Consider the following 7833-nt stretch of genomic DNA (forward strand, 5'->3'; position numbering starts at 1 on the left):
TTTTTTCTACATACAATTTAAAACTAAATTAAACATTTCTTTATACATACAATTTTTTTTTTTAAAATTTGTTATTTGGTATTTTATTTATTTTAATTTGTTGTTGAAGACATAAAATAACTATCATTTATTTTATTTTATTGCTAGTTATGTGAAGAAAAAAAAAATAATCATAAATATTAAAAAGTAACCAATCAAAAATTTAAACAAACTGCCTAAAAAACAACAAGTCGTTTCAGTAAAAATGACAGACTGTTTTTCTATATAACAACATACATAAAAATTATCAGAGCAATCCAAATCATAAATTTTAAAAAAAAAATTAAAAATGTAATATATAAAGTAATTCTACTATAAATGATGGTGTATAGTTTGTACATGGAAAGAAAAATATTAACAAATTAACCTACTTAAAAGTTAATAGCATTACCATATTGTTATTAGTTTAATTAAGTAATTAAATATTAGATATTTTTTGATTAAAAAGTTTTTACCATAAAATGCTAATATCACCAATAGAATGCTAATGTTGCCTATATGCATTTTTTTATAAGATTGAACTATAGTAATGTATTATGTGGTTTAAATTTGATAAATATTTAAAAATTTATTAAATTTAATACAAAATATAACATGCGTCAAATTTTACATTAAAATAAATTAATAAATATTATTTTTTATTTATTTTTATTTACCTATTTAATAGGGTGTTTATATACTTTGAATAAAATTTAATATATTTATAGATTTTTTACAATTGTTTTTTAAATACTATTTTAAAGTATATTTGAGCATAATTATAAAATTTATTTCAAATATATATAATTTTATTTTTTAACTAAATTTAACATAAAATTTACAAAAAAAAAATGTAATATTTATATAAGAAATTGCTGACAACGGCTAGAAAGTGGCATATGCCACGTAAGTAATTAAAAAGAAGAAAATTATTAGAAAAAATTATTGGTGCTTTAGGCCATCTCCAATGAGACACTAAAACACCAAATATAGTGTAGTTTCACACTATATTTACTCCAATGAGACACTAAACCTATCCTCATAAATGGTTTTAGTGGGACACTATAGACTACACTATTTTTTTAAAAAAAGTTTTTAATAATTAAATAATACTTTAAAGAAGAAAAAAGTAAATAGTTATATATATTTAGTATTAAAATATTCTTATTATATTATAAAATAATAAAGAAATAAAATTTGGTGTAATTTTTAGTGTTGTGGTTGGAATTGAAAAAAAAAATTAGTGTTGAAATAGTAGTTTTTTGGTGTTGATTTAACACCAAATTTGAGTTTCTCCATTGGAGATGTCCTTAGTAACGTTTTGTTATTATACTGCTATTAGTATTATTAATATTACTAAGTAATCGTGAATGACCATTTATAACAAAATATTAGATACTATTTAGGAGGCGTTTGGTTGGGAGGAATGAAAATATAGGAATATGAATGGGAATGGGAATAAGAATAGGAATGGAATTGAATAAAATTTAAAATGCATAAAAAAAATTGATAAAAAAATAATTAAATTTTTTTTCTTGTTACATTGGAATGGTCATTCCTTCCTTTTTAAAATGGAATAGTCATTCCACCAAAATGGTGGAAAGAGCATTCCATTGGAATGTCATTCCAATACTTTAAAATACAACCAAACAAAAGGAATGGAATGAAAATTGTTTCTTTTCCATTCCATTTCATTTCATTACCTCCAACCAAATGCCACCTGGTGTCTAGTAACAATAGTCTTAAAACACATTAAAGCCGTTAATGATGATCATAATAATGAATGCTTTACAGTGACCGCAGTAATTAATTCGAAAATACTAGACTTGGTCAAAATCACGCATATTAACTATATTTTCTATTATTATATAGTATATATACACATAAATATTTAATAATTAAAAAACAAAATAGTTAGTTCTTACAAAAAAAAAAAAACAAAAACAAAAATTAATAGCTAGGAGCTAAGCTACTGTACATTAAATAGAAGTATATGGATTCATTATAATAGTAGGGCTATTACACAGCTAAATGTCTATATCTATATATAATACTCAATATTAATTAAATTATATAAATATATACAATAATTAGGTACAACACAACAACCACCTAGTCCTTATTATTATTATTGATTAGATCATTATTGTGATCGATCTAGATTTATAACAAAATTATCTTAATTTATAATATGTTATATATAAATATGGTTGTATAATATAATTTGTGTTTTTTTTTAATATTACAATTTAAATTTAAATTTATTATAAGTGCATATTAATTTAAAAAATATATTCTTATTATTATTTTTTTTTGCTCAATTCATGTATTTATAAAAATATATTTATATTATTATTTTCTTTTTAAATAATAAAATATTATTTTTTTTACTCAATTCATGTATCTATAAAAATATATTTCTATTATATTTTTTTTAAAATAATAAAATAAAAAAAAATATTTCTTAAGGATTAATTACTATTATGACATTATTTATTGTGGTTATCAAAAAAATATATATTATTTTTTTATTTATAAAAAAATGAAAAATATGAAAGTTAAAATAAAATTATAATTAAGCTGTCTAATAGTGTGTCATACTAGTATTGGTGTAATTAAGTATCAAGTCTAATATAAATTAAAAAAAAAATACTCAAACTAATAATATAATTAAATATACATATATTGGACCGTAATATTAACATAATATATACATAAACATTTTAACTAATCTTATAAAAGATGTGTAGAAAACTATATTATATATGTATTTGTTATATTGTATAAATAAAGATATAAATGATCTTCACCATTCATTAATAGTGAACATTAATAGGGCCCGTTTGGTACGCAAGACTGGATTGAATTAGACAGGCTAATTTGTCCAATTCAGTGTTTGGGCATGTTAGAAGTCTGGATAACTAATTCAGCTAACCTCATCTGTCTGAGATTAGTTATCCCATCCAGCAGGGTGGAATAAATAATCCCATGCTGGTGAGATTTTTTTTTATCGTTTTTTTAATTTTAATTTTATTAATATATTATAAATTTAATAAGAATTTAAAAGAAATAATTATCGCACATTTATTTATACATTTTTTTTTATCAAAAATTTATTCATTAAAATTAGTGAAAATGTATAATTTTGAATTATTATACATAAATTTTCAAAATTTATAGTATTATTAATTAAATAATAGTTACTTAATTAAATTGATTCGAAGAAAAACAATTAATAAGAGAACAAAATTATATATTATTTTTAAATTACTAGAAAATTCATATAAATATTTTAAAAAAATAATATTTATATTAAATTAGTGTTTAAGATAAATAATTTTATATTATTGAAGTATTTTTATTTTATTATTTATTAAATAAAAAATATAATAAAATATTTTATTATATATTTATGATATATACTTTTATATTATATAGGATATATTATTTTATTTTATTCTATACTTTATTTATTTTTTATTTTTTGCTACGAATTATTCATTTTTATTTATTTATTATTATATATTTTAATTTTAATTTATTATTATATATTTTTATTTTAATTTAAGTTTTTCTTTTTCTAAAAAGAAATAAAAAAAAATAGTCCAGTATATTCTTAAACCCAACACATAATTACTTTCAGCATAATCCAATCTTGTCCAGTCCAGTTCAATCCAGTCCAATAACGTACAAACGGGCCTATAAGTATTATACCTAGCTAGCCGATCCCTAATAATTAAGGGAAATTTACAAAAATACTAGCATTTGGGTTAACTTTTACAAAAATACTGTCACACGAATTTTTTTTCAAAAATACTGTGTTTTTATAAAACACCAGTAAAACACAAAGCAGAACAACTCAAAACAACAGTAGAACACTAGTAAAACACCAGTAGAACACCAGTGAAAACTTAACACATTATACTTATGAAACTTATAAAAAAATACAGTAAAAAAAGTAAAAAATACCGCCTGGCAGTATTTTTGTAAGAAAATAGCAAAAATTAGTATACCATGTAAATTTCCCAATAATTAATACCTATTTATTTGGGATACATTTAGGCAGTACTCTAGATCATGCTAACATCTAGTGTGTAATTTTGTTATCCTACAGTTCCTACCCCCATCCAATTTCACGTCGTAACTTTACAATTCGTAATTAATTTTAATTAAGATGTTACAAATTAATCTATTTTATTATTATGACGTTACTGTACTTACGAGAGATCTCTCTTGATTGGTTACTGCAATTACATAGCTTGCATATAAATACAATATATAATAATATATATAGTTCTACCATGCATCTTCACATTTATATGTATTAGTGGAAACAGAGAAAATTGTTTCTATTGATGAAAAATGAATACTGTATTACAACTGGGAGAAGAAATGAGACATATATATATACAGGCACAGTAATAAAGTAATTAACCGACTTAACCACTAATTAACCGACTTAACCAATAATTCTAATAGCCCCCTTCAAGATGGAGTGTATAAATTTTGGACACTCATCTTGGATACAATGTGATGAAATTGAGTGGGGAACAAAGGTTTAGTGAAAATATCACCTAGTTGGACTTAGTAGGAACATGGTTTGTTTTGATAGTGCCGTTGGTGATCTTCTCCCTTATGAGATGGCAATCGATTTCAACATGTTTAGTTCTTTCGTGGTAGACCGGGTTCTCTGCAATGTGGATGGCTGCATTGTTGTCTCAGAAAAGAATGGATGGTCTTTGGATGGTGATGTTGAAATCGGCAATGATTGAATGAAGCCAAGTTAACTCGCAGGATGTGTTGGCCATTGCTCGATATTCTGCTTCTGCAGAGGAGCGAGAGACGGTTTGCTGTTTCTTTGATTTCCAGGAGATTAGAGATTTTCCTAGGAAAATGCAGTAACCTGAGATGGACCGCCGTGTGTCCAAGCATGATGCCCAATCTGCGTCTGTAAAGGCTCGAAGTTGGAGAGGAGTAGGAGCATCTTTGTAGAAGAATAAGCCTTGTCCAGGTGTGCCTTTAAGGTATTGAATGATGCGATTGGCTGCTGTGAGGTGTGGTGCACGGGGGGCCTGTAGGTACTGACTTAATTTGGTTACAGCAAATGATATGTCCGGGCGAGTGATGGTGAGGTAGAGGAGCTTTCCTATTAGGCTTCGGTATTGAGTTGGATTGGCAAGGAGAGGTCCTGTTTCATTGTCAATTTTGATGTTGGGTTCCATTGGTGTTGAAACCGGTTTAGTGCCAAGAGTTCCTGTTTCTTTGAGTAATTGTATAGTGAATGGACGTTGAGTAACAGAGATGCCATGGTTGTTTCGAGCTATTTCAAGGCCTAAGAAAAAGTGAAGTGGTCCGAGATTTTTGAGCTTGAATTTGGAATCAAGGTTGCTGATGAATTGATTTAGAGCTGTGGTGTTGTTAGTTGCAACGATTATATCATCAACATATATTAAAATTGCTAAGAAAACATTGTTGGTGTTTCTTATAAAAAGTGAATGATCGTTCTTGGATTGTATAAAATTTTGTTGTAGCAATGTGGTACTTAGTTTAGCGTACCATTGCCGGGATGATTGTTTTAGACCATATAGACTCTTTTTCAATTTGCAAACTGCATTAGGAGGTAAGTTTCCTTTTGGTTTGTATCCTTGAGGGAATTTCATGTATATGTCCTCATTGAGGTCACCATGGAGGAAGGCATTGTTTATGTCCATATGGTGAAGGTGCCATTGGTTTATGGCAGCTAGAGCAATTAGAAGTTTGAGGGTGTTAAACTTAGCGATAGGGGCATAAGTTTCGAAATAGTCAATTCCTTGTTGTTGAGTGTAGCCTTTTGCTACTAGTCTAGCTTTACATCTTTCAACCGAGCCATCAGGATTATATTTTATCCTGTAAACCCATTTGTTGCTGATTGTGTGTTGTCCTGGAGGTAATGGGACAACAATCCAAGTATCGTTTGCTTCAAGAGCATCAATTTCTGTGTCCATGGCATCGTTCCATACTTTTTCTTTGCATGCTTGAGTGTAGGATGTGGGTTCAAGCAAATGGTAAGTGGCTAGAACAGCAGCCCTGAATTTAGGGGAGAGTTTATGATAAGAAAGATAATTGGAGAGAGGATATTGGGTGCTGCCAATATGATGACAGTTAAAGTCTTTAAGATGGGCAGGGGTGTTGATTTTTCTGCCAGATTTAGTTGATTTGGGAGCAGATATTGTTGCTTTAGCAACAGGTTGATTGGAATCAGTAGCTGGGGTATTGACATCAGTTGATGTTTTATTCGAACCAGTTGATTTAAGTGCTGGTTTAATGTTGCCTGGTGCAACAGTGGTATGAGGTGCTGGTGCAAGTTGTTGTGCTGGTGCAACTTTTTTATGTGAGTTATGAATGGGTTTTGGTGTTGCATCAGGGGATTCATGATCAGTGGTATGATCTGAAATTGTTGGAGAATTTGGTGGATGTGGATATGTTTCATGTGAACAGTTGGGAAAGAAACTGTCAATTTCTATATTTGGAATTTTATTTTGCATGGGGTATATGTCTTCATAAAATATGACATCTCTTGATTGAAAAATTGTGTTTGTTTGGATGTCAAGGAGAGTATATGCTTTCATATGGTCAGGGTAACCTATGAAAATGCAAGATTTAGCCTGAGGTGCAAATTTATGGTCAATGTGAGTGGGGGAAACATAAGCTAAGCAACCAAAATTTCTGAGATGGTTATAGTTGGGGGATGTGTTGTGCAACAACTCATATGGCGTTTGGTCTTTAAGAACAGCAGAGGGTATTCTATTAATGAGATACACAGCAGTTTTGACCATGTGATTCCAATAGGATAAGTGTAGATTGGATTGGAAAGCAAGAGCTCTTGCTACATTAAGTATGTGCTGATGTTTTCTTTCAACAACAGCATTTTGTTGTGGTCTAGCCACACATGAATTTTGATGTATGGTGCCTTGAGAGGCATAAAAACTTGTGAGTTTTAGCTCCTTTGCATTGTCAGTTCTAACCGATTTTACATTCTTTTTGTAATGAACATTGACAAAGGTAAAGAAGTTTTGAATGATTGTAGGGGCATCCGATTTAGCCCGAAGGAAATATAACCATGTGTACCTTGAGTGGTCATCCACAATGGTTAGGAAATACTTATATCCTTCAGTTGAAGGAGTGGGATAAGGTCCCCAAATATCAAGATGTATTAAGTCAAATGTCTCAATTGCAAAATTATTGTGAGAGACGAAAGGGAGCTTTTTTTGTTTTGAAAAATGGCAAGTTGGACAATTGTGTACAGTAGATGCATCAAAAGAAAATTCCAGCCTTTTATTTAATTTGTTTGTAACCAATACAGATGGATGACCAAGGCGTGAATGCCAATGGTTTGTATTTTGTACATTACAAGAAATGGTACTATAGGCTTGATAATATGATGCATCTTGATTGATGTGGTACAGCTTGCCGATTCTTTTAGCAGTCCCAATCGTCGAGGTCTGAGAATGGTCCTGAATAGAACACAAGTTAGGCGTGAAAGAAACATGATATTGACTGTCATCAATTAAAGAAGTAATGGAAAGTAAATTTAATTGAAATTTAGGGACAAATAGAACATTGTGCAAAGTGATATTAGAGTTGATAGGCACAGTTCCAATAAGTTCTATTTGGACAGTAGTACCATTGGGTAGAGTAACGGACTTGTGTGTTGTTGATTTTGTGATGTGAGAAAAACATCTAATGTTGCAGCAAACGTGGTGAGTAGCACCACTATCTATTATCCAAAATAGAGGGGGTTGAAAATTTTTATTAGTTGATGCATCAGTTGTGGGC

This window comes from Cannabis sativa, chromosome 1 (assembly GCF_029168945.1).
Source record: "Cannabis sativa cultivar Pink pepper isolate KNU-18-1 chromosome 1, ASM2916894v1, whole genome shotgun sequence".
Taxonomy (NCBI): Eukaryota; Viridiplantae; Streptophyta; class Magnoliopsida; order Rosales; family Cannabaceae; genus Cannabis; species Cannabis sativa.